Below are 27,889 nucleotides of genomic sequence, written 5' to 3'. Positions count from 1 at the left end.
GAGGTTGCAGTAAGTTGTGACCGTGCCACTGTATTCCAGCCTGGGCAACAGAATGAGATTCCAACTCAAAACAAATAAAAGAGGGTACAAATTAGAGTAGCTGAGGTGATGAGATTAACATGCATACATTAAAAATAGGCAGTTAATAATTAAGGTTCAAACTGTGTAGCTCTAAACTAAAAGTAGATCTACACTCATACACTCTGGGAACTGAAAGGGAAAAGAAGAGAAGGGAATAAGGAATGTGCATTACATATTTAGGACCATGCCTCTGAAAACCACCATTTCCACAGTCTTCTTCAACAAGACCACTATAGGACTACTTTGGACAAGAGAGTAGTAACTGCTTGAGACTCTGGAAAACCTCTAGAAGAGATGTTTTCTGCTGTCTTTGTTTTACCTCATATTTATATATAAACATCTGATATGATAGACTAACCATCTGTAGAACTTTTGTTTTAGATGTTCCTTCCAAAAGTGAACACAAATGTGAGGAAAACTACTTCTAGTCGCTGACTTGATGTCCCTTGTGATATATGGTACAAATTTGATGACTTGTTAGAGTTGTGGTTAAAATCTGTGGCCAAGAGCAGAAAGAGAGCAACTAGTCTAAAGAGGAAATGAACACTGAACTATGTGTTCTGGGCTTTGGAAAGAAATTCTTGGAGTATTTTCTATTTCATGCCCAAATGCTATTTTAGCATTAGTATTCTGCCTCCCTTCTTCCTTCAGTAGTCCTCTTAATGGATGGAGTCAAATAGTTTCCATTTTCTAACCACTTATCTTTCAGAGACCATATAAATGATAGAATGGAAGCTATTCCCACTGACTTATTCTGAGCTGCTTCTTAAATAAAACTGGCATCGCCTTTAGTCCATGTCACTTTGATGTTTGCAGGTGACTTCCCACTCTCCAAATTCCATAACTCCTCCTCTCAGCATCCAGACCTCACTGCCCTTCTTGGAGAAATCAGCAGTCACTGCCAGCCCAGGAAGACTGTGCTCACTAAATACTCTCACCTGATAATACTCACCCAATTTGTCCTTCACAAAGAGATTTGTTTTGAGCTTTACACACCCTCTTTTCTGAGCTTCCTCACCTTCTTGCAAGGCCAGCACTAGTTCTGAATTTTAAGTAAGAAAATATGGGGAGCAGGAGAGAAGAAGCCTTTTCTGTTTGTGCACTAAAGAGCATGTTCTGTTTCCCCTTTTGAAGGAGGAGAGACTTGATAATAGACTGTTTCTCTCCATTTGTTAAAATTCTCATCTTTTAGTATATACATATAAAAAAACCACAAATTGCATGGTGAATCTGTCTTTATTTTCTCCATGACTAAACATTGCATTTCTTAGCACTTAACAGGTCATTGTTCTGAAAAATTGGTTTCAGATCAGACCCTACTTCCTAATGAGGCAATGACTTAGTTGGTAATAACATTTTTTTCCTGAACTCTAGACAGCAGTAGACCAAAAAAAAAAAAAAAAAAAAAAAAAAAAATCACAAAACATGGATAGGAAATAAAATTGTGGCATTGGCCCTTTCTAGTGGCGTCTGTGAGGAAAAAAGTATTGATGGAAGAGCCAGGTCTTTGGAATTCTATTATTCAGCAATTACTAATTACTATCTGACTAGCCCTGGTCATTGTTTGTTGAGGATCCAGGGAAAGGAGCCTTGCTGCCAGCTCATCTGGGAGGCAAGGTTTTGCTCTTGCTATTTCTAGGCTTCCCAATTCCATCACATCAAGTCTGAGTTCTCCTCTTTTCTTGGAGGATCTTACAAATTCTGTGACTCACCTGCCCTTACAACTTTACTTCTCATTTTATTCCCCAAAAGAAATTCTCCTTAAATCTGTCTGGTCTTATGTGCCATTTCCATTGGTCTCTGCTCATTACTTCCCCATCTCCCTCATTTCAAACCCCAAACTTCCATCTTTCAGAGTCAAATTCAAGTTCCACTTTTTTGGAAGCTTCCACAATCACTGGAGTATTTACTGATCATTTTCGACTGTTTCCTTAACTTCACAGCATGAATCTATGTTAAGTAATTTGGTTCTTGCTTACAAATGATTCTATATTATTCAATAACGTCAAGTGTCTGGTGAAATTTTCCTTTGGAGTTGAGAAAATGTCTTTTGTTATTTCTCTCAGAGCACTTAGTATCCATCCGTCAAATCAACCACATTTATTAAGTGCTTATTTTGCATCAGCACAGTTCAAGGCACCGGAGATACAAGATGAGACAAAGTTCCTGCCTACATGGATCTTATACTCTTGAGAGGGAGGCAGACAAGAAAGAGACCAGATATCTAATTACCAGAGAGTAGTAAATTTGATGAGCACAGACATGAATTTGTGTGCATTTTTAAGAAATCAGTTTGGAGAAAAATTGGAGACTAATGAGAGAATAATATAGTACACAATTTCATGTAGATTATTTGCATATTTCACAGTGAATCTTGCATCTTGAGTGTTTTTTTTTTTGGCATTGGAGTTCTTACCCTGTCACCCAGGGTGGAGTACAGTGGCATGCTAACGGTCACTGCAGCCTCGACCTGCTGGGCTCAGGTGATCCTTTAGTTTCAGCCTCCCAAGTAGCTGGAACTATAGGCATGCGCCACCATGCCTGGCTATATATATATATTTTGATTTTTATTTATTGTAGAGATGAGGTCTCACCAAGTTGCCCAGGCTGGTCTCAAACCTGTGGGCTCAGGCAATCCTCTCACCTCAGTCTCCCAAAGTGCTGGAATTATAGACGTGAGCCACCGTGGTATTTACCTTTGTAATGCTTCAACTTCTTTGTCTCTAAACTGTCTGTCATGTTACTTTCCCCCAAACCATCAACCCAGCTACTCAGAAGTCCCATTAGGTCATGGATATAGGCAGCACTGATTCTTGAAGATAAATTTTATGCTCATGTTCCATAAGGTGTAAGTACAGAATCACATAAAAAATAACACTATCGTCTTCCATACTCCAGGGATCATACTCAGTTACTTGCAAAAATCATCAGCCTACCAACTGTTCAAAACCAAGTGTCTGATAATTATTTCTAGTTTTATTCATATTGGATTAAAGGGACTTTAGAATCACCTGATCTGTTACTTCATATTATAAGTGAAGAAATCAAGTCTCCTATGTATATATGTCATACCTGAAAAAGCCGTATGGTAACTTACTGGCAAAATCAGGATTAAAACTTGGACTGCTGATACTTTCCCCATCCTCCAACTATAATTTCTTTAATGCGTTCCATCTAATTACAGGCTGCCGAGGTTAGAGCCTATTGTATACTCTGCTGTGGAATATTTCCCTACCAGAGTAAGCTCTGAAATTCCACCTTGTTCAAGGTCACCACTGTGACCTGTACCATCTGGTACATGGACACTCTGAGTATATGTTGCTTGAATGAAGGTGCTATTTATTTATTTATTTATTTTTGAGTTGGAGTCTCACTCTGTTGCCCAGACTGCAGTGGCATGCTCCCGGCCACCCCAGCGTCGACCTGCTGGGCTCTGGCGATCCTTCCACCTCAGCCTTCCAAGTAGCTGGAACTACAGGTACGCGCTACTACGCCCAGCTAATTTTTTATTTATTGTAGAGACGCGGTCTTGCCAAGTTGCCTGGGTGGGTCTCGAACCTGTGGGCTCAGGCAATCCACTCGCCTTGGCCTCCCAAAGTGCTAGGATTACAGGCTGAGCCACCGAGCCTGGCCAAATGAAGATGTTGTTAGCAAATAATTTAAGTGCATCTTTTGCAAGAAATTTCTAAAGAGTGATATATAAAATTTTAATAAATGTTAATAAGTAGAATGTGATTTTTTTTCTTGATTTTCATTCAGAGAAGAAAGATGACTATTTCTGATTTGCCCTTGGTTGGCAGTAGTTCTTCATATGTTAAGCTTTACATTCCCCTCCCTCCCCCAGCTCAGGGACCTTGTAAAGCAGTTCATAGTATGTAAAGTGACACTCTAATGTACTAAAGGAACTACAATTTAAACTCACTGTGGTTTTTTTGTATGTTGAAGAATAGCTTATTCTGCCTCTTTCCTCAACCTATTATATACTTATTTCCACTCCTGCATTTATTTGCTAATTCTTTCCTTCATTCATGCGTCAACTACTCATGACATTATATGCCAGACAATAGGAATACTGTGGTGAGAATATCAGAATCCCTGGGAGGGAATTTTTAATATATTGGGTAAGGGATTTGGCTAGGTGACATCTAAAGGGTCTGAATGAATCACACCACAATTTTATAACACATTTCACATACTAAACATTGAACTCTAACTTATTCTTGATGTTTTACCTATCATTTCTACCAGAAGTCTTCCCTGCCCCCTACCAACTGAGTTGGACACTGGTCCTGTGCTCCCCACATGGTGACCTTGTCATACCACCAATCACTCTGAATTCTAATTGCTTGCTGAATTGTCTATATTCATCTCCAGATAGTAAGCTCCTTGAGGAGGGACTCCGATATGCTCACCACTGTATTCCTATTGTCTGGCATATAACGTCATGAGTAGTTGACACGTGAATGAAGGAAAGAATTAGCAAACAAATGCGTGAGTGGAATGATATAATTGGTGGGTGACTTCAGGAACATATCTGGCAAGATGAATGGGGGGAAAAGAGAGAAAGGGAGATTAGTGGTTCCATGATAATTCAAGTAAAATTGGATGCGGCTTAAACTAGGTAGCAGAAAGAGTACAAACAGGGGTCATGCAAAATATTAGAGGGAGTTTAGTGACTTAATGTGCAGAGTGGGGGACAAAGAGTAGTCTAAATGCAGAGGCTTTGAGTTGACAAGAATGGCGGCGTGCTTCATGGAAATAGGGAAGTCAAAAAAAGGGCTGGTTTTGGGTGGCAGTGGTAGGGGAAATAAGCTTAATTTCAGACCCTTTTTTAGGGTACTACAGGACATCAGAGGTATGCATGTTTAGTATTATCTACTAAAGATAATTTTATGGTTCATTTTCCTGATTTATGAAAATGTACCAGAATCAAGCTACTTGTGTTTGAATGCAGATCTGGCCTCTCCTTCATCCTTGTTGTTAATCCTTGGATTGTTTGAAAGACTCTACCCTCTTTCTGCAGCGTAGATATCTGGTTTACTTGGGAAAGTCAGCTACTTTTTGCATTTCAATCCAGGCAAGATCTTATATGCTCTGGAAATTAATGTTTTCAGCCTGTATTAAGGTAGTTAGAATTAAGTCCGTTTCTGTGAGATTCATGTCATGGCAATGGAAACTAATCTAGGACAGTGCCTATAAGCAGTGATAGTACCTTTCTTGCCTGCATCCTGGGTCAGACATGCACACCAAGACTGTGCTTGGGTGGAATGCACTGGTCATGCAAAGCCACTGCTAGGTCAGATGGCAAATGAAATGTCATTAACATTTAGCAAGAGGGTTAACATTTAGCAGAGAGTGATGCTAAGGAAGTTTGTTTTTGGCATTTTTTGTTGTTGTTGCTGCTTCTCTCTTCATCTTTTCTTATTCAATTTCCCCACTTTAACACTCTTCCCAATGTCTGGTCCAGGTAGGAATCTTCCCTTGAATCTAGGCCACTTGAAAATAATATGATAATACCATTCAAGCTTAGGTGTTCATGTGGGCCCATAACTTATCTTACTTAATTCTCTGTGGTATTCCTAAATTTTTTTTTTGTTTGAATCAGAGTCTCACTCTGTCACCCAGGCTGGAGTGCAGTGGCTGCTCATGGTCATCACAGCCTCGACCTGCTGAGCTCAGTTGATCCTTCTGCCTCAGCCTTCCAAGTAGCTGAAACTACAGGTATGCACCAACATGCCTGGCTAATTTTTCTTGATTTATTGTAGAGACAAGGTCTTGCCAAGTTGCCCAAGCTAGTCTCGAACCCCTGGACTCAGGCAATCCTCTCACGTCAGCCTCCTTTCAAAGTGCTAGGATTATAGGCGTGAGCCTCAGCACCCAGCCTTATTTATTTATTAGAGTCAAGGTCTCCCTCTGTTGCCCATGTTGGAGTGCAGTGGTGCAACAACAGCTCACAGCTCACTGCAGCCTTGAAATCCTGGGCACAGTCATCCTCCCATTTTAGGAACTCCCTGTAATACCTTAGTAGCTGGGGTAACAGTCGTGAGCCACTGTGCTTGGTAATATTCTTATTTTAATAAGGACCAGTTTCTTTGTAATATCTGAGAATGCTGGAGAATTGCTTGGTCCAATGAGATGACCACTAAAGTCAGAGAGAGGGGCCTTGGGGCCTAGTCCTTGCACTATTATTAACAGACTTTGTTCCAGGACACATTGAATGGACAGACCCTCAATTTCTGTATCTGTGAAACGAAGCAGATAAACCTGAGTGGTTTTTAACCACTGAAGACTCATTGTCATCCTTTTTATTTGTCATCCCTTTGCTATCCCAAAATGAAATTCAGAGATAACATGACTGACTCATGTACATAATTAAAAATCGATATAGTACCTTAGCTGTAATGTTAAAAAAAAGAAGAGATTTTTATATAAAACAGCATGCATTTCAGTATGTGAGTGCTCAGGTCCTCCTACACCAGAAGAAATACTAAAGCAGTCAGATGCTTGCAGCTATTTGTAGAATCACCATAAATGTGACAGCTACAAATGCTACAACTGTGAGTGTGTAGTATTGGCCCTCATTTATCATTTTTATTGGCCATCAAACACAACTAGTGTCATTGCCGTCAGTGATGTGATTTTCCGAAATGGTGAACAATTCTTGGTAAAGTTCCAAACAAAATAAAATATGATCTTCCCTTCTTAGTTGCTTTTCTTAAAAAAATCAGTATATATTTGTGCAAAAAGAAAACAAAACAAAAAACCACGTGTTTATATGTAAAAAAGAGTTTGTTTCAGGCTCAAGTAATTAAAAACAAATTTTTCACCTATGCGAGTGACAGGCTCAACACTGGAAAATCAAAGTGGCAGAGAGATCATTCTGTATGGGTGGGACCCTTCTCCACCATTGCAGGGTGGTGAGTATTAAATGCTCCTAGTATTAAATGCTAGGAGATGCTCTTCAAATTATTCAGAGAGCAACAAAAGCACCCACACAATTTTTCAGATGCACTCTAGAGAGGTAGGGCACTACTACTTCCTGTGAGGATTACTGGACTAAATAATTACTAAACTAAATGATATTCTAAGTCTGTATAGGTTCTGCAAAGGGTGGGTCCAACTGTTGTGGCTTCCAAATCTTATTCTATTTGGAGACACTCTCTGATTCTTGAACAAAAAATCAGAATTACAAATAAAAAATTAGGTGTGAACATGGGCATTTATTTGTAATAAGTAAAGAAATTGCAATAAAACACAAAATCTTAAAAAGCTGATAAGTACCGTAAGTATCACAAATGCCTGGTATTTTAAAAAATAAATTAACTACCTGACATCCCTCTTAACAATTTCTTCCCACAGTATTGGAGGCACCACAGAGCATCTGTTCACATGACGAGGAATATCATTTTCTTTCTTTCTTTTTTTTTTTGGACCACACCACTTGATTGGGAGTGAGGATGGGGGTTAGAGGAGGCAGGGGAGGGGGTGAAGAGCATGGACCTCAGCCTGGCAGACCTCTCAGGATCTGCTGCTGCCAGAAACAGAGGAATATAATTTTCTATAGAGACAAGGAAAGAACATTTAGTCTTTCCTTTAGCATGGTTAATCAAAGTTTGTTTCTATTAGTGATAATTTAGAAAAGTTTCTTTTGCTTCATTTAGCTTCTTTGAACTCACTTCATGTAAATGTTTAGGATTGCTATCAACTTTGAGAAAACTTCTAGTTTCTTTTATGTATAAATTATGTTTAAAAGTTTTTTGGTACAGTGACCAGTCATAAGTATTCCTTGAATTGGCAATACTCATTACCCAGTTTGATGCTGATATTCTCATTTTAGTTACTTAATATGAATTTTATATTATCTTCATCAAGATCAGTGTTTCATGTCAAATCAGCAGAAAAATTAAAGACAACAGCTCTGATGAATTCTACTTTGGGTGACTCCCACAAAAAAGAAAAAATATTAATATAAAAAGAAAAGAATTATTAATATATTTCTTTTAAGAAAAATCTTCTCTTTCAACTCAGCCTCAATGAAACCTTCTCCTCCATTCACAGCTTTACATGTCTGATGATGAGGAGAATTTCCATAGACTAGCTTCTAGTTATGGCCATTTTAGGCCTTGTCTCTCCCCAACTCCTCACACACTTCTGGGGCTGGTGCCATAGGACACATCTGTGTCATGCCATAACCTTAGTTCTGCACCTTCATGCCGTGATGGATAACAGATGAGTCAACAGAGTGTGCGGAAGGAAAATTCCTGGAAGGTCGTTCGTAGGTTAAAAGTGAAAGCAAAAACTACACAAAAGTGGTTATGAGGTATGTAAATATTTCCCACTAAAACAAACTAAATGTATCCACAAATTCAACTTCCCTTTATCCAGATTCCCAAAATGAGTCTTACTTTAATGATACCCAGCATAGATGTGTAATAGAAGGGAAGTCAGAGGGCAAAGAGATAAAATTCTGAACAATTTCAGTTGAAAAATTTTACTTCTGCAAATGTTATACACACACACACAGACATACACACACTTTTAACAACATATATGTTGGAATTGTGTATGAATGTTGCTTAGAGTCCCTTCCAGGGCTTTGAAAGGAGACTCCATTAGCTTCATGGCATATCTGACTCTATCTAACATTCTATAGTTCTATGAATTAATCCTAAATTTGAGGATGAGAGGAGTTTGGGCAAGAGCCTTCCCAAAGCCTCTAACATATAATACACAGTGCTCTCTCTACTTCTGGTAAAATAGGATTTTCTCCTCTAATTATATGTCCTATTGTATTTTTTTTTTCTTGTGATGTTGTCAAATTCTGGATGGTAAATCACTAAAAAACAAAAAAATTTTTTTTGAGTTGGAGTCTCACTCTGTCACCCAGCCTGGAGTGCAGTGGCACTCTCAAGGCCTCCTCAGCTTCGACCTGTTGGGCTCCAGTGATCCTTCAGCCTCAGTCTTCCAAGTAGCTGGAACTACAGGTGTATGTTACCACGCCCAGCTAATGTTTGATTTATTGTAAAGATGAGGCCTTGCCAAGTTGCCTGGGCCAGTCTCAAACCCATGGACTCAGACAATCCACTCACCTCAGCCTTCCAAAGTGCTGGGATTACAGGTTGAAAACTAATTTTTACTAGTGGCAAAATAATAAATTGACATATTTTAAAGATTCAAACAAGACTGATAACAAAAATCAGTGATCCCATGGCCTCTCTCAATCCAAGAGGCAACCACCTTCATTTAATTTTTAAAGATTTTTTTCAAGTTTAAACATTTTATAAAAAATATTTGTATGCTATTGTTTCTTGGGTCATTATTTTAGACATTATTTATTGTGTCTATTATAACATATGCAAAATTTAGCTTTCAGTTTAACTTTTTTCTGTCCTGGGTCTCCAGGCATACCTTCTGGAAGCTTCTATCACTGTCTTCCTAGCTGGACCCATTATTCTTTAGGACAGCTGTATAACTATTTTCCTAGGACTTTTCTTTGCCAGCATTCTGAGATGATGAGAAAGTCCTTTCCTCTCTCTCCTGTGTAGTATCACCTGACTCCTGGCTTTCATATCTTTTTATTTTTCCTTGGTTGACTTTATGATTTTAGTGGACTATATCCTCCAGTAGCTTTCTTGAAAAGAATATATGGGAGATCTTTAGAAACAGCAATTAAAAAAAAAACTGCTTATTTTTCATTCTTATTTATCTGGGTGTATAATTCTAGGTAAAAATAATTTCCCTTCATATTAGAATTCTGAAAGCATTTTTCCAAAGTTTTCTAGCTTCAGTTCTGTTATTGATAGATCTGATCCTATTTGACTTCCAGTTCTTTGTAGGTAATCTATTTCTTCTCTGTGGACGTTTTCAGAATCTTTTCTGTAACTCTAGTGTTCTAAAAATTTATAACAATTTTCCTAGTGTGTGCTGTTTTTCAAACATTGGGTAGGACACTTGTTGAGTGAACCCTTTTAATCTGGAGGATTATGTCCCTTTAGTTTGGGGAAATTTTCCTGCCTTTTTTTAATAATTGAAAAAGTAATTTTCTGCTTAGTGTTTGCTTTGTTCTATCTTTCTAAGACTATTATTATTATTATTATTTTTGAGTTGGAGTCTCAGTCTATCGCCCAGACTGGCGTGCAGTGGCCGCTCCTGGCCACTGCAGCCTCGACTCGCTGAGCTCTGGTGATCCTTCCACCTCAGCCTTCCAAGTAGCTGGAACTACAGGCGTGCGCTACCACGCCCGGCTAATTTTTTGATTTATTGTAGAGATGAGGTCTCACCAAGTTGCCCAGGTGGGTCTCGAACCCGCGGGCTCAGGCAATCTACTCACCTCAGCCTCCCAAAGCACAGGATTACAGGCTGAGTCACCAAGTCTGGCTTGGGATTCTTAATGAGTTTTCTTCTGCCCCCTTAGTTGCATCTGTTTTCTCTGAGTTTTTGTTTTGCTTGGTTTGGTGCCTGTTTGTTTCGTTTATTTTCTCCTATCATATTAGAAATATTTCTTAAATATCTGATGGTCTTAGTTTGTCTACTCACATTTAAGGATGAGATCTAAAGAGCTGTTTGTGCATCTGAAACAGAATTCCTCCACTTCACATCACCGTCACCTGTACCATCTTGGTCCAACCCATCATTATCTCTTGCCTAGATATTGCAATAGTCTCCTAGTTGGTCTTCATATGATGTGTTACAGACTATTCTCAAGAGGCCAGAGTGATATTTTAAATGTATAAGTCATATTATGTCACTTCTGCACTAAATGCTCCAATAGTTTTCCATCTTACTTCCAAAAAAAAAAAATCAAAGTCCTTTCAATGACATATTAGTTTTCTATGCTATGTAACAAGTTGCCACAAATTAGTGTTTTAAAACATGTATTTACCATCTCACAGTTTCTATGGTTCCACAATTTAGCTGGATCCTCTGCTTATGTTCTCACAAGGTTGCAATCAAGGTACTGGCCAGGGTTATGTTCTCGTTTGGAGACTGACTAGGAATTGACCTGCTTTGTAACTTGCATGATTGTTGGCTGCATGAAAGATCCTTCTCCGGTTACTTTATTCAGAATTATTGGCACTTCCTCTTCCCCTTCTCTGCTTTATTTTTCTCCGTATACTGTGCAATTTGCTTGTTTGTTTGTTTATTGTCTGTGAGCCCCTATTAGAATGGAAGCTCTATAAAGATAAAAATTTCTGTCTTGTTTGCTGCCGAATCTCTTGTGCTTAAACATAGCAGTTACTTTATAAATATTTATTAAGTGAGTGAATATGTATGTGCAGGACTTGTCTGATAGGCTTAACAATAGGACAATTGGATGGGTGGCTGGTTAGCTTTTTTGTTGAAGATTCCCACATGTCAGCATCTGTAGTTCTTTGCTCATTTGTCATTTAGTTTCTCCAAGAAAGGATCAACCGATTTCCTGCCTGGCTGCCATTATTTTATAGCTGTAGCTATGCAGTGGGAAGGGCTGAGGCTCCCATACTTGGTATGCAGATTTTCACTCTATCTCCTAGTTTTTGGTTTTTTCCCTTACCAACAACCTTCTATTCCCCAGGTCTATTGTCCTCTATACTTGGTCTTTTCTGATTCAATTTCTGGAGAGACTACCTTCTGTCTTCTGAGGGAAGGGAAAGTAGAATGTGCCAGTGGAGGTTGGGGTCTTACTTGCTGCTTCTGGCTCACTTCTGTCTCTACCTGGTACATACATTTCCTGATTCTTCCAGAATTCTTAAGGTTAAATTAACTTTTATTTCACTGGCATCTTCTTTTGTCTGCCCTCAAGATTGACCTTTCTGTGTTAAGTCATACAACCTTTCTCCATCCACTTTCTGACTTTATGTGGAGTGTCTGTTTGTTTTCTTCCTTATTTTGGAGAGAGATTTGAGAGGAAAAGAAGGCAATCTTGATACTGAAAATCCTAAAAAATAAAGTAAATTCATCCAGATGTGTAACATCTCCTTGAGGATGGATTAAAGTCTAAAAATATTGATGGCAAATCGAAAGTCTTATCGGAGGAAGCTTAATTCTGTACAAAAGGTGAATGTTGGAAAAGGATTCCCGACAGCTCAAGTGTTAAATGGGATTGGAGGAGGAAGTGGAAAGTACCATCCACAGACAACACTTCAGATAATTCCTACCTTTTGGTTCTGTAATTGTTGTTCTATGACTGTGTCTTAAAGGAATAACTTGAAACTTGAGCAAAAAATAAAGGTGTGATAATGTTCATCACTACTGGTCCTATTGTCTAAATAGCAAAACAAAGTATGATATATGCGTTGATATATTAATGTAGATATTAAGAGATATTTTGAAGGTACTTTTGAAAAGTAAAAAATGTTTTTTTAAAATACTGTTTAATGACACAAGAAAGTGCTCACAATATATTAAATGATTAAAAAGAAGATGAGTTATTTTTCCTGTAAGAAAGATTTTTAAAGGCACAACTAAATTAGAGACCATTTAATTTATTTTAAGCCATTTATAAAGGTTGTTAGGGTACAAAAACTAAGTGCTATATATTCCAGAAAGTACCAAATTATGGTTTTAAATTAGTTTCAAAGCTGGCATCTATTTCCTTTCTCAAGTACCTATCTCCTATGGATAGATGTGAAAGGGAATAAAGCAGTTACCCCTTTTCAAGGAAACCAATTACCTTTCCTTGGGTCTGCTTGGTAAACTTATCAGCCGTTGCTTTCCAGCTTTCCAAAATAATCTTTGTATGTACTTTAAAAGAACAGCTTTTTCCAATAGTCTGCCAAGCTTTTAAAAAAAGAACTACTCTTGACCAAGTTTGGAAAAGTACATAAGTGCTCACTGCACATAAAATCAGTGTGTTCATTTCATAGAAAAATCCTCAGTATGTAAGACACTTTTAGAGTATGCAGATAACATGTACTCTAATAGTTATTAATGCTAGAAGAGTTTAATTTAGAAAAAGACTATTTGCTTAGGGAAGATGTCAGTTTTTCTGCCTAAACTCTTCACTACATAAAATGGATGCTGTGAAATGTCATGGCTCAGGAAATAAAAATCACAATCAACTCTCAAGTTTAGCCTACATTCATTTACCAGATTTACAGGGATGATAATTATATAACTTCTAGGAGGGCACTTCCAGTGCTTGGGCAAAGCAAGAGTTAGGATGTCAAGCAAAAGTTAAATTAGTGTATGTGTCCTTCTCTGTTTTCCTTTCTCTTATTCTTTTTGTTCTTTCTCTCTTCCTGACCCCACTCTTCTATTAGAAATGGGGGGACAGGCCAGTATGGTGGTTCATGCCCGTAATCCCAGCCCTTTGAGAAGCTGAGGTAGGAGGATCTCCTGAGGTCAGGAGTTTGAGATCAGCTTGGGCAATAGAGTGAGACCCCATCTCCAAAAATTTTTAAAAACCTTAGCTGAGTTTGTTGTCATGCATCTGTAGTTCCTGCTCTTTGGGAGACTGAGGCAAGAGGATGGCTTGAACCCAGGAGTTTGAGGCTACAGTGATTTCTAATCTCATCACTGCACTCTAGTCTGGGTGACAGAGTAAGATCCTGTCTCTAAAAATAAATAGAAAAAAAGAAATGGGGGAGGATAAGTATTTGTATTTGCTGTTCTAGGTCTGGAGGAGCTTCTCAAACACTCGCAAACTGACCCTGATTACACAACAATGTTTTTCTACTCTTCTTCTCACCTATGCATTTGCCAAGCATCACATGAGACACATGGCCCTAAGGAGTTTATGACTGAGCTGCTGATTCAAGGTGGTTCAGTATATGCCATTAGGTAGGTAGGCTGTGAGCAGATGTCATGACTTCTGTTTGGGTATTTAGATTTCTGGAATTTTTCTCTTTTGTTAGTTTGAACTTTATTGTTACAACTAGGCTTTTGTATATATTTCATGAAGCTGTATGTATTGGACCCAGGTTTAGCAAACAGACTTCTCTGTCTGAGAAAGTTGGGAGCTGATGGCTGCAAATGTGGAGAAGTGAACTTTTTCTGAATGTCTACAGACTGGGAGGATTTGTTTGGTAGAAATGTTAGACACAGACATTGAACTAAACATAAAGAAGCTGGACAAATCACATATAGGCTGAGGTCCTCAGTTTTACATATTTCAAAAACTGGAAATGTCTTTGTTAAGAAAATTATACTGACCAGAGTTAAATATCTGAATCAGTCACATAAGAGCTTCCATTTTTCAGACATTTTGATTCTCTGACTTGCCTTTGGTGGATCTAGTATGGCTTTAATATTCTTAAATTCATGTGGCAGAGGTTGTGGTGTTTTCAGTTTACTTGAGGAGAGAGGTTTGGGATGATGGTAGCATTTCTGTAGTTCCATTATTATGTCTTGTTCACTGGTCTCTAAATATCAAACAACTCATCCTAGAATCCACTGTAACACTCTGAGTTGTAGAGATGAATTCAGTGTTAACTTTGTCTGGGACCTTCACAAGGGGCTTTAGTCACTGAAGGGCACTTAACACTAAGCACACAGTAGAACTTAATACATAGTGATTCCTCAACTGATGAATCTTTTGGGAGCAATGCTGTTATATATTTTAAAAATTCTTGGCGAGGCATGGTGGCTCATACCTGTAATCCCAGCACTCTGGGAGATCAAAGCAGGAGGATCATTTGAGTCCAGGAATGTGAGACCAGCCAAGGCAACATAGTGAGAACTTGTCTCCACAAAAAATTAGCCAGGCATAGTGGCGTGAGCCTGTAATCCCAGCTACTCTGGAGGCTGAGGTGGAAGGATCACCTGAGCCCAGGAGGTCAAGGCTGCAGTGAGCCATGGTTGTGCCACTATACTCCACCCTGGGTAACAGAGTGAGACCCCAACTCAAAAAAAAAATCTCTTATATATTATGTAAAGCATCTTTTGGAACAATTTGTTTGTGTGGTTACATGGGACAAAAAGCTATAGCTGAAAGCAAAGGGGGCCTACTGTCATCTACAAAGAGAAAGAAAGGGAATCTAGACACCTTTCAGCACCCAACTTAACCCCATGGAACTTCCTCTGTCTACACGGGTGCTCATTGCCCTCCCTCAGCTTTCCAATCTTTCACAATTAATGCACACCATTTATCACTCCATTCACACCAACATCAGCTGCAGCTATGTTTTGGTAACTATTAAATGCCAGGCTCTGTAATAAGCACTAGGTGAGCAAAGCAGACAGTGATTCCTGCCCTCTTAGATATTACAAACTGCAAGTAGTAGGGGAGTCAGATAAACATGAAGAATTGAGTATCCTCAATTCATTTGGATATAAACTTGCAACAGTTTTATTGTTTTCCCAGTGACTGATTTCAACCTTGTTCATCCAGTTTCCTACCTCTTAGTGACTGTTTGGCAGCTCCCATAACTTTCCAGTCAATTTGAGTGGTTAAAATACAGTCCAGGCAAGCTTAAAACTCAACCTGTCTTCTGATTCAAAGTAAACTCTTTTGTCATTATGTGCTGTACTTCTGTTCACTTCATCTGGGGAGAGGTCCTTAAGGATTAGGTGTGTTCTCTTTTTCCTGTAAGGAGACAGCTGGTGGGATAAGATGACTTTCCACTTCACCTGGTCTCAAGGCTGTAATTGATACTCAGTATTCTTCCCTATACTCATTCTAAAGTCCCCTTGCCCTGGCTAGCACATCTGGTGGCTTAGGTGTTAACCTTATGTAGTAAGGGCTGAACCCCTGAAACATCCAAGATCCAAGACATTCCTAAAATATCCAAGATCTAATCCTGCTGTGCTTGTCCATGTGTCATCAAATTGGACAAGGAGATACCACGAGATGCATCAGTGGGCCACTTGGGTGCCACACACATTTGTCCCTGTCCCTCTAGTGCGGTGGTTGATGAGCAAGATCAGTGACCCCTGCCAGCACAATGGTGCCCTTCCTTGGCTGCTTGTCTTAGAACAAGGAGCTAGAAGTGACTGAGAGGTAGCTATCCCTCAAAGTTTAATGGAGCTCGTGTAGCTCTCTCTGTGAAAAAGAGGATCTTTAGACTCACAGAGTCTGAAGTTGCAGAGAGAAGAAGCAAAAATTCCCGGGGGGACCACTGGGTGTGTTTCCCACATAGTGCCTTCTACCTCTTGGGGACACAGCATAATGTAATGGTTCTTTTTTTTTTTTAGGTTAGGAAATATAGTTTACTTAAAAGGTAGAGAGAGAGAGAGACAGAGAGGAGATTTTCCTCCCCAAGACAGGGAGAGGGTCAAAGCCAGAAAACATGGAGACGGCCATAGCTCAAAGAGCACATGGTCACACCAGAGTCTAGTAAGGCAATGATGGTGGTAGTCTGGCCGTGGCCTGTAATGGTTCTTGATTTCGGTACAAACTGTGTGTATATCCTCTAGGTATCCTCCCTAAGGTAACACCCAAGTTGCCCCTTCAACAGGCAGTTTTATCACTCTCTCAGTGTGGCATCTTCTGGAGAGAGGTAGATAAAAGAGAACAAGTGGATCTCATGGCCATGAGCCATACTGCTTCCCCTCCTTTGCTGTAAAATGGGTCCCTTTATCTAATGTCATGCTGTGCAGGATCCTGTGTAGGCAGAGTAAACACTTGGTGGATAACAGCTTAGATAATGGTGTTGGCAAAGGACCCATAGGCATGAGAGACAAATGTCAACTGTCAAATCCCAGGAGGTGGATTGCTGCTCCTTCCAGGTGGACAGAATCCAATATAATCAACTATGAGCACGGTGGCTCATGTCTGTGATCCCAGCACTTTGGGAGGCCGAGGAGGGAAGATCGCTTAAGCCCAGGAGTTTGAGACTAGCCTGGACAACAGAGTGAGTCCTTGTCTCTATAGAAAAATAAATAAATTAATTACGCTGGCTAATATGGAAGGACCACTGAACCTAGGAGTTCAAGACTGTGGCGAACCGTGATTGTGCCACTGCACTCCAGCCTGGGCAACAGAGTGAGACCCTAACTCAAAAATAAATAAATAAATGAATAAACAAACAAATAAATAACTAGCTAGCTATTAAAAGGCCAGGCTTGCTGGACTCGGTGGCTCAGCCTGTAATCCCGCGCTTTGGGAGGCTGAGGTGAGGATTGCCTGAGCCCGTGGGTTTGAGACCCGCCTGGGCAACTTGGCAAGACCTCATCTCTACAATAAATAAAAAAATTAGCCGGGCGTGGTAGTGCATGCCTGTAGTTCCAGCTACTTGGAAGGCTGAGGTGGAAGGATCGCCGGAGCCAGCAGGTCAAGGCTGCGGTGGCCGCGAGCAGCCACTGCACTCCAGTCTGGGTGACAGAGTGAGACTTCAACTCAAAAAAAAAAAAGGCCAGTCTCAGTGGCTCACACCTGTAACCCTAGCATTTTGCAAAGCTGAAGTGGGAGGACTGCTAGAGCCTAGGAGTTTGAGACCAAGCTGGGTAACATAGTGAGAACTTGTTTCTACAAAACATACAAAAATTAGTTGGGCATGATGGCACACACCTGTAGTCCCAGCTACTTGAGAGTCTGAGGCAGAAGGATTGCCTGAGTCCAGAAGATCAAGACTTCAGTGAGCCTGGGTGACAGAGTAAGAACCCGACTCAAAAAAAAAAAAAAAAAAAAAATCAGCCCCTCCAGCCTGGGCAACCAATGGAGACCCTGTCTCTAAAACAAACAAACAACAACAACAACTTACTGCTTGGTCTCAAAGACCTATGCTGTGTTGGGCACTCTGATTTGGTCTCTGTTGCTAGCAGGTTAGATATTTGCCAGTGGCAGTAAGTAGCTAGATCAGCCTTGGTGAATGAGAGCCCATGCTTTAGGACCCATGCATGGCCTCCATCCCTTGACCATAGCTGCCCTGTTTAGGTGCCCACCGTGCTAGCACTAGTGTGGCCAATGACAGAGGCGGGCTAATGTCATCTGGCTACATCATTGTGTCTACTTGGTTTTAAAATACCTTTTCTGTGGTGGATTCTATCCAGTGAATGTTAATATGTGGTGGAAATGTCTCATTCTTTGTGTTTCTTCCCATAGTTCTAACGGTATGCCTCCTCCCCAAGCATCCTAGTCCTTAGTCTTACAAACTTTTTCCTTCCATGCCCCTGGTCAACCAGTAAAACCATTCATTTCTGCCCATGGGTCTATGTATATTCTTACTTCAGGCTACATGTCTTTCCATATAATGTGGAGGACCAGGCACAACACACATAGGTGCTCTCTTTCAGTGTCTCCCTGGTCCCTTATTGGCTTGCACCTATATATCAAGTCACTCTATGTGTGAACCATGTTCTGCCTTTTCCCTCCCTTGCCAGTTGTTCACAAAGGGTTACCCAGGTGGCCACAGGTGTGAGTGAGGGAGAAGTGTTTGTGACCCTGCGGAGGACATGAGGGTCTGGGCTGCCTGTTCCATGCCTCATATTTGTACCCTTTCTTAGGCCCTACTATGCTCAATCCTAGATGTACTAATTCAGCTTTATGAAGTATCTGTTGGGCCCATCCTATTTTATGACTTAATTGGACTGAAAGAACCAATTAAGTTTATGATGGGCAACTTTGGTCACATGGTCACTCAGTGTCATATGACCAGACACTCTATCTCCCTCACAGTCCAGTAGCATACTAGAAAATATTTAGGAACCACACTGAGATACCACCTAACTCCAGTCAGAATGGCAATTATCAACAACTCAAAAAATAACAGCTGCTGGAGAGGGTGTGGTGAAAAGGGAACACTTCTACACTGTTGGTGGGAGTGTAAACTAGTGCAACCTCTGTGGAAAGCAGTGTGGCGATTCCTAAAAGCTCTAAAAATCGACCTTCCATATGACCCTGCAATCCCCCTACTGGGAATATACACTGAAGAATTCAAATCACTCTATAGAAAAGATACCTGCACACGTATGTTTATCGCAGCGTTGTTCACAATAGCAAGAACCTGGAAACAACAATGTTGCCCATCAAAAGAGGACTGGATTAAAAAATGTGGTACATATACACGATGGAATACTATGCAGCCTTAAAAAAGAACAAAATCATGAATTTCGCAGCAACCTGGATGGAACTAGAGTCTTTAATACTGAGTGACCTCTCACAGAAACAAAGATCTGAGTATCACATGTTCTCACTCATATAATTGACCTTGAATGTCCATTGTAATACTATAAGAAAATGACTGACGGTACTGGGAAACTATGGTGGGGGGGAGGGGGATGGGATTAACAGTAGCAAATATCTATCTGGGGATCGGGAAACACCTCTTATCAACATGGTGCCTGAATGAAACGTAATTGTACACCTAACCCTTAACTGTACCCCACAAAATCATAATAAAAAATATTGATTAAAAAAAAAGAAGTGGGCTACTTAGTTACTTGTATAATTTTGTTGATATATGTACTTTGATTTTGCAGATTACACATGGATGAATAAGACCCATCTGCCTTTATGATAAAAAGAAAGGTTTAAATCCATGCGTTGGTTACTAAGATTGTTAACCTTATTATAGATGCCTTAATTTGTTTGTAAATACTCTATTGCTTGAATGGAATATATATTTTTTAAATTAACATTTTTAAACATATATTAATTTTTGCTCACCTTGTAGGAATATAACTCGATTTGCATGCAAATTAAATATTATTTAAGAATTGCAAAAAAAAAAAAAGAAAAGAAAATATTTAGGAAAAAACTGGTATTTAGTTATTTGCTGCAGATATCATAGTCTTGCTCCAGAACCCTTGGAATTTATATTGTGATTCTCCTACAGGAGTTTACCATAAATTATTCATGGAAATTTCCCCCTGCACATATACCTTTAGAATCATAGGTTCTGCCAGGTCAGGTGGTGCATGTCACAGAGCTGAATACCTCATTGCTGGGACTTGCTATAGAGCCCTTTCCTACTCTGGACCCATTTAAAACTTGCAGTCTTTCATGTCACTTAGTAAATGAGTTTGAACAGCATTCTTGGATGTGAAATACTCTGCTTCCAGAATTCAAAGATTTCCAATAGCTCTTACGCTTTCTTCTCCAAGTGGAAATATCAAGTAGGTAATTAGACATATATCTTTAGAGTCAGAAGAGAAGTCTGGATGTAAATTTGGGAGTTTTCAGCAGATCAGTGATATTTAAAGCAATGAGGATAGCATATTAGTTAGCATTATATTTGATTGCATGCAACAGAATCCAAAAATAGCAGCAGTTTAAACAATATATAATTTTCATTTGTCTCTGATGTAAGACTCTTGGTAGATGGTCCAGTGCTAACATGGCAGCTTCTCAATCATCATGAAATCAGGCTCCTTTCATTCTGTTGTCTGGGCACATGACCATCCTTATTATAGAGTTCTACTTCATGGTTCAGGAGAGCCACTCCAGTTCCAGCTCCAGCCCCTTCATCCTGTCTTCAACATATCTGCATTTCCATCCAGCAGGATGGAGAAAAGAAAAGATGGCCACACCCCCACCTTCAATAAAGGCAACACCCAGGAGTTTCAGAAAGGATTTCCACTTATCTCTTGCTGTCAGAACTTAATTGCTTGGCCACACCTAACTGAAAGGAAGGCCAGGAGATGCAATTTTTTCCCCAGGTGGCCATGTGACCAGCTACAAATGGGAAGTTTTCTTATTGTAGAAGAGGATGGAATAAATATTGGGGGTCACATTAATTGCAGCTACAGATGGATTGAAAACACCTAGAAAGTATAATTGGGGAAGAAAGAAGATCCAGGATTGAGTCTTGGGACAAACCAATATTCAGAGACCAGGTAAAGGAGGAGGAATCTATAAAATAAATGAGGTCTAAATGGAACAGGCTAAATGGAACGGTAAACTCAGGTGGGAATGAAATCTTGAAGTCAAGAAAGAAGAGCGTTTTGATCACTGCACCAAATACTGTTCTGATGTTAAATACGATGAAAACAGAAAAGTATTATGGGATTTACCTCTGTGCAAGTCTTTCAGCAGGCCCCGTGTTAGGCACAGCATTGACCTTGGAGTGGGATGAGTGAGTGGGAGAAAATGAAAACAGGCAATGTAGGCCAATTTTTGTAGATGTTAGACTGTGAAGGAGAATGAAGAAATAGGATGCTATCAGATTGAAGTGTGGTTTCAAAGGAATTTTGTTTTTGTTAATTTCTGTTTTGTTTTTAGAATAGGCAATACTAGATTTTTAAAAAATGCTGCTAGAATGATCCAGTAACAAGAGAGATCATTGATGAAGAATGAGGGGTAACCAATAACAGAGAATATTGGGAAAGGCAAGAAGGGAAGGGTCCAGAACCCAAGTTCAGGATGAGTCAAGCAGGAAGGATGCTTCTTCCACTTTAAAGCAAAGATTTAGGAAAACATGGGTTCAGATGTAGATAAGTTAGTGGATTTCATGGTGGAGCAACGAAAGAACTCTGATTAGATGACTTTTGGTTTCTCAACTTAGAATGAGGCAAGGCTGAGTGTGAGGAAGAGGGACAGTAGATGGTCTGAGGGCAGGAGAAAGTATGAAATATTTTTCTTGTAAGGTACTCATGTAAGAGCAATATGAAGATAGAAATGTAATAGGACTTCCAAGAAGTATTTAAAGTGCATTTGAGGACTGAGATCATGAATTTATATTGCAACCATTCTGCATGCGTGTGGCGTTTCTTCAGCAAACTTCAGTTACTCAGGGGCAGACACAGTGATGGAAGATGCCTGAATATATTAAGCAGGATTGAGGTTTTTTTTTCTGAAGAGTACAACAATAGAAGGAAGGAAGGGCAAGAGTTGTGGGGATTTGCAAGGAAGTAGTTATAAGCATGGAACATGGAATCCAAAGATAATAAGAAGGGAGGTAGAGAGAGAGGTTCATGGGTGTGAGAAAGTATATTGCAATCCCAAAGTAATGTCGAAGAATTGCTGTGGTTGGGATACTTGAGTCAGTAGACCAAAATAACAGGAGGTTGGAGTTGGAGTCTGAAAAAACAAAAGTGGGGCAACTCCTTCAGGTCCCCTCCCACTGTGGGACCTTTTCTGTCCTCTCAATAAATCCTGCTTTAAAAAAAAAAGTGACAAGTGTGTTTGTGTGCGTGTGTGTGTATGTGTGTGCACACATATGAGATAAAGGTCCAGGTGTCATCATGACGTCGGCAGTGTTGCTAGAATGGAGTGGGGGAAAGATATCTGAAATTAGATGAGGGAGAGGCCAATGCATTCTTCTGTGTTGTTTGCTATTTGTTTAATTGAAGTGTGTTTTCCCAACTAGACTCACAATTCTTACTGTATTTGGCATCTGATACAGTGTTGAGTCCATAGTAGGCATTCAATAAATACATAAGAGGAAGAGCCTTAAGATCTTGTTACATATGGAAAAACAAATGTAAAGTTTCAGACCAAAGATCTAGGGCTATTTAAACTGTACAGTGATACACTTATACTTGTTAGCAGATACAATGTTACAGTTTATAAGAAGACCAGATGAACAGTGATGAAGAATAGATTTACTTATTTTTGATGTTTACATTTGACAAGGTGACTGGGGAACAGAGGACATGGCTGGAACATTGAATCTTTGCAGAGGTTTTGTTGTATATTATTTCCAAGCCTATTTCTTTTCTTGCATTCAATTGTCTGGTTCATTATTTTTAATGACAGGGACAGCCTGCATGGATGTTTCTTTTTGCCTTATATTACAAAGTGGTATTACTTTTTCTCTCTTCCAAAGGAAATTGAAGATGGCTTTAATTTTAGAGGCCCCAAGAGACTTCTTTAGCTGGGGGTATGTTTCTGGACTTTCCTTAGAGTGGTTGGCTAATGCTGAAAATCCCTTCACTGATTGAGTATATTTTTTCTATGAAAGAAAAGGTTTAAAATGCAAACTCTTAGGGGAAAGATAACAAATGCCTTAAATACATGCTAATTTGCAAATAACTGAGGCTAGAGTGTTTTATGAGAAAAGGGTATATTGGGGAAGGGGGTCAGAAGACATGGATGAGAGTGGGAGAAAATTTTCTAAGGAAATAGAAATGGGAAGTTCTTGGCCTCCTGCTGGCCCTGTCACCTGTGAGCCTCTGAGTTACAGGGTTTAGTGGAGACAGTCATTTGTGAGCACCAAAGTCATGATAGTGTTCTCTGAATGATTTTGAGATGAGAAAAAATATTTTTCTCCCTGTAGGTCTGTGCTCACTTGCTCTCTGTCCTCCAAAAATTCACCTGGCTTATCAAATTTACATTTCCTCCAATACATGAGAATTCTATGTCCATCTCATTTTCCTCTCTATGTATTCCAATTCGTTCTTCCAATTATTTCTTATGGCCCATGTATGCATCTATTTTTGCAGGGTCTAATCACTCATAAAATTAAAATAGGACCTGTCTAAATGCATTAAAAAGTCAAGTTCTTAGTTTTAAAATAAATGAAATATTTTTAGAAATTTTTTTTCTAACTAAAATTAACTGTGATCCCAAAGACTGGAGTTTTCTTTTTAATTCTACTGTACAATAGCTGTATGACCTTGCATGTGTTGTTCTACTTTCTGGGGACCTCAGTGTCCTCGTCAAACAGGAGAAAGACTACACTAATGCAATTAATGCATGCAAAAAATTCTTGGTAAACTCTAAATAGTCACATGCCTGTTCTATGGTATTACTAATGTTGTGGTTTGAATCTTAGTAAATACCACAACTGCTCTGGGAACTTGGTCAAGCCTTTTCAGCTTTGTTGTTTGGTTTTTGTACATGTTTTAGGCTGCTGAGGGCAATATTAGAAACATGGATGAGCCCTTTTCTGGCTGTATCATCCACCTGAAAGCCAGTTCCCAGGCCTTCAAAGTTATGGCTGAACCTACTCTCTTCATCTTTTCTCTCCTGGAAGTGGTGTTGATATTTCTGGCTTTTTACTTCTCTCCCTTGAGGCCTCTTAAGTTAGAGAATTCATTTAATTCCCTGTCTCCATCTGGGAGTGTTCTTGAGTTCTGTTTTTCCTCCAAGATCTGTGAGGAGACCTCTTGCTCATTCCTAGATATTCTATTATCAAAATTGTGCATACTACTTGGCTTCCATTTTCTGCAGGTTTCTCTCAGTCTATTTTCTAACCATTCCTGCTTCTATCAAGAACTCCCTTTGTTTTTATTTTTGATTTCAATACCTATGGAGGATACAAATACGTAGTTTTTGGTCTAGGTTTTAGAGTACCCACCACCCCTACCTGTGCACTTTGTACCCAGTAGGTGACTTTTTGTCCCTCTAACTCCTTCCCACCCCCATTTCTGAATCTCCAGTGTCCATCATATCATTCTCTATGTCTTTGCAGTGTCTTATTTTAGCTCCCAGTAATAAGTGAGAACATGTGGTGTTTGGTTCTTGAGTTAGTTCACTTAAGATGATGTTCTCCAATCTATCCAAGTTGCTGCAGAATACATTATTTCATTCTTTCTGACAGCTGAATGGTATTCCATAGTGTATATATATCACATTTTCATTATCCACTGATCAGTTGATGGGCATTTAGGTTGATTCAACATCTTTGCAATTGTGAATTGTGTTGTGATACACATGCGGGTGCAGGTCTTTTTAATATAATGACCTCTGTTCCTTTGGGTAGTTGCCTAGTGGTGGGATTGCTGGATCAAATGGTAGATCTACTTTTAGTTGTTTGAGAAATCTCCATATTACTTTCCATCGAGGTTGTACTAATTTATACTCCCTCCAGCAGTGTATGTGTTCCCTTTTCTCTGCATCCACACCAGCATCTATTTTTTAAAATAATGGCCATTCTGATGGATGTATCTTGTTGTGGTTTTAGTTTATATTTACTTGATATGAGTGATGTTGAGCATTTTTTTTTCATATTTTTGTTGGCCATTTGTATATCTTCTTTTGAGAGATGTCTGTTCATGTCATTTGCCCACTTTTTAATTGGGAAGAACTTTCTTTGCTTTTAGCTAGAGCCAGTGAGTCCTGGACACCGTGGTTCTTCCAAAGTGTGCTATTTATATCCTAACTCCTCTACTTCAGTTCAAACACCTTTGATGAAGTGAAAATTTTGGAGTTACCTTTTTCCCTTTCTTACCATGTCTAACCCTATGGCACTGGCTTGACCAAGTGGTTGACAGCATGCATAGAAGTATACCAATTTATGTTTTGGCTGGACTGAGTTTACTGGCCAACTCTGGAGACACAAGACACATATTTTTATTCCAATTTGCCATTTACTTGCCATAGGCAACTAGGGGATTCACTTAACCTATCTGAGTCTCCTGATTTCTTGTCTATTCAAGGGGTATAAAATATCTTGCCTATTACACAGTTATGAGGATGAATTGAAGTAAGTTTTATGATCTGCTATATACTTGTGAGTGATTTTTGTCATTATTGTTGTGGCTGCTTTTCCAGGAATGTGTCATTAATATCATCAGTGATGGTGCTGTGAGACTGGCTGGTTCCCTGGAACACAGGAAAGGGTATGTGAAAATACTGGGGCATGGGCAGAGTGCAGAGTGGAACTGAGATACCTGAGGTTCCAGGGAATATGAGTGTACTCATAAATAAGACTTGTACACTAGGTTCCATCTTTTGTCCGAAGAAAAGGGCTCCCTGTATTCTCTTCTCTGGTCTCTCTTGTCTTCAGAGCTCACTGTCAGTTTCTCAGGGCATCTTGTGCTGACTATCCATACTACTTACCTGATTAAATCAGGGTCATCTATGCTAATTATCTTTTGAATGTCTGGATTCTTTTCCCCCTACCAGATTACAAGTGTTTCAAGGTCTAGGACCATGTATATGAATGCTTCTTATCCCATGGTGACAGCACGTCACAATGATTTATACCAGGTAGGCACTGGGAATGTGTGATGTTTATGTAAAACTAGGCCATGTTTTTCTTTGTTGAAGGTTAGAGAAAAAAAGAATCTTCTTTATGTGTTCTGTTACTCTTTAAATATCTTTATTTTTAACAAAGTCATAAATGAACATACATTAAAAAGTTAAATAATGGCAGGAGGCTTATAAAAACATTAGTCCCTGTCAACCACATATGTTAGTCTGTTCCTCAGAAGTAACCACTTCTTAACTCTTTTAGCCATCTCTCCCTTCTTCTTCTTCTTCTTTTTTTTTAAAGGGAGGATTTATTGAGAGGACATTCCTCCCTTCTTGGTATTGTCTTATATATATGTGCTTATATAACTATCTCCTGGGTCACTTATTTTGCACAATATCTACTAACTTTAATGATTGGTAGATAAAGAGTTTTTTTGTTTTTTTTTTTCCCCCGAGTTGGAGTCTCACTTTGTTGCCCAGGCTGGAGCGCAATGGCACACTCACAGCCACCCCAGCATCAACCTGCTAGATTCTGGTGATCCTTCCGCCTCAACCTTCCAAGCAGCTGGAACTATAGGCATGCGCTACCATGCCCAGTTAATTTTTGATTTTTATTGTAAGATAAAGAGTTTTAACTCTCTTCCACTGCTCTCTCCTCTTCTCGTAGTCCTAGTATAGTTATATCTTAAATTTTGGTTAACTTGATCATCAGTGTTTCAGTTCTCTACTGCTGCTTCACAAACCATCACAAAACTTAGTGGCTGAAAACAACTACAATCTTTTTATTCTCTCACAGTTCCTGTGGGTCAGTGGATGGAACTGGCCAGACCATTTCTCTTGGTGTAATTTCAGGGCTTTTATGGGATTAGTATGGGATTAGGCTAGTATAGGATTCCTCTTAACATGGAGGCGTCCCAGCGTGAGTTACAGTGAGGAAGAAACAGTGAGGAAGAAAGAAGCTGAATCACCTCTGGAGACACCACTAAAGAAGTTACCTAGCATCACTTCTTCTGTACTCCATTGGCTCCTATTCAAAGATCTGCTCAGATTCAAGAGATTCAATAGATCTTGCTCTTTGATGAGAGGAGTGTCAAAGAATTTGGAGATATTTTTAAACACAATTGGTGTTTTTATCATGACCAAAAGAAATATAGTCTACTACTGAACCACGTAGTATACTATGAATGCATTGCCTTTCTTGTATCACATTTTGCTTTTCCTAGAGAGATATGTGTCCTACTTTGCATTTGCTTTGTTGTTTTAGAATCTCTGACTGTGTTTTCCCATATCCACCAAAAGCTTTCCACATGGCCAAACCTGTCAGATAATCCATGTGTAACACTTATTTATTCCCCTGTAGATGTTCCTCCTGTATTCCCCTGCTCTCCTCTCATTTAGAATAGTTATTCAGCAGGCCTGCTGTATGTCTGTTATTCTAGGATTTCTCTTCATCATTATGGGAATTTCCTTCATTCCTTCTTAAGTCAAATTTCTTGATTCCTGAATCCAATCCCATGTCTTCTTTTTTTGGGCTCATCTCATGTTTTGGTGAAACACATCTTCTAGTAACTTCTTTTTTGAGAATGAATGCATGAGAGGTAAGCTTTTAGAGACTGTGGACTTCCTAGGACATCTTTTTTCTACCCTCTTATTTTTGTCTTTGTGCAGAACTCTAGGTTGCAAACATTGCTTCTGAGTTTTGAAGGTACTACAATACAATACATTGTATTTTGTCTTCCAATACACTAATGAGAAGTCAACTGTCATCTGATTCCTTTCTATGTAAATCTTTTTTTCTCTCGGGATTTTTTTTTTTTTTAACATTTTCTTTTTATTCCTGGTGTTCGTGCCTTGGATCCGAAAAAAAAATTTTTTTTTCATTTGTCATTCTGGGCATCATAAGTTATCTTTATGTGAATTAGAAAAAAGTCATTCTCTTCTAGGGCTAAAATTATAAAAAGGGACTTTGTTGGGTAGATCAATGAGAGAAAAGGGCTCTCCTTCCTCTGGAATGGTGCACCAAGGTACAAGGCATGGAGAGCGGAGCTTGGGCTGATTTCAGCCCCTGCTTCCCTTTCTTGGCTAGGTACA

This window comes from Carlito syrichta, unplaced genomic scaffold, assembly GCF_000164805.1.
Source record: "Carlito syrichta isolate Samal-C Ts95f unplaced genomic scaffold, Tarsius_syrichta-2.0.1 Scaffold59673, whole genome shotgun sequence".
In the NCBI taxonomy this organism is placed as follows: domain Eukaryota; kingdom Metazoa; phylum Chordata; class Mammalia; order Primates; family Tarsiidae; genus Carlito; species Carlito syrichta.
Note: the sequence above shows the minus strand (reverse complement) of the source record.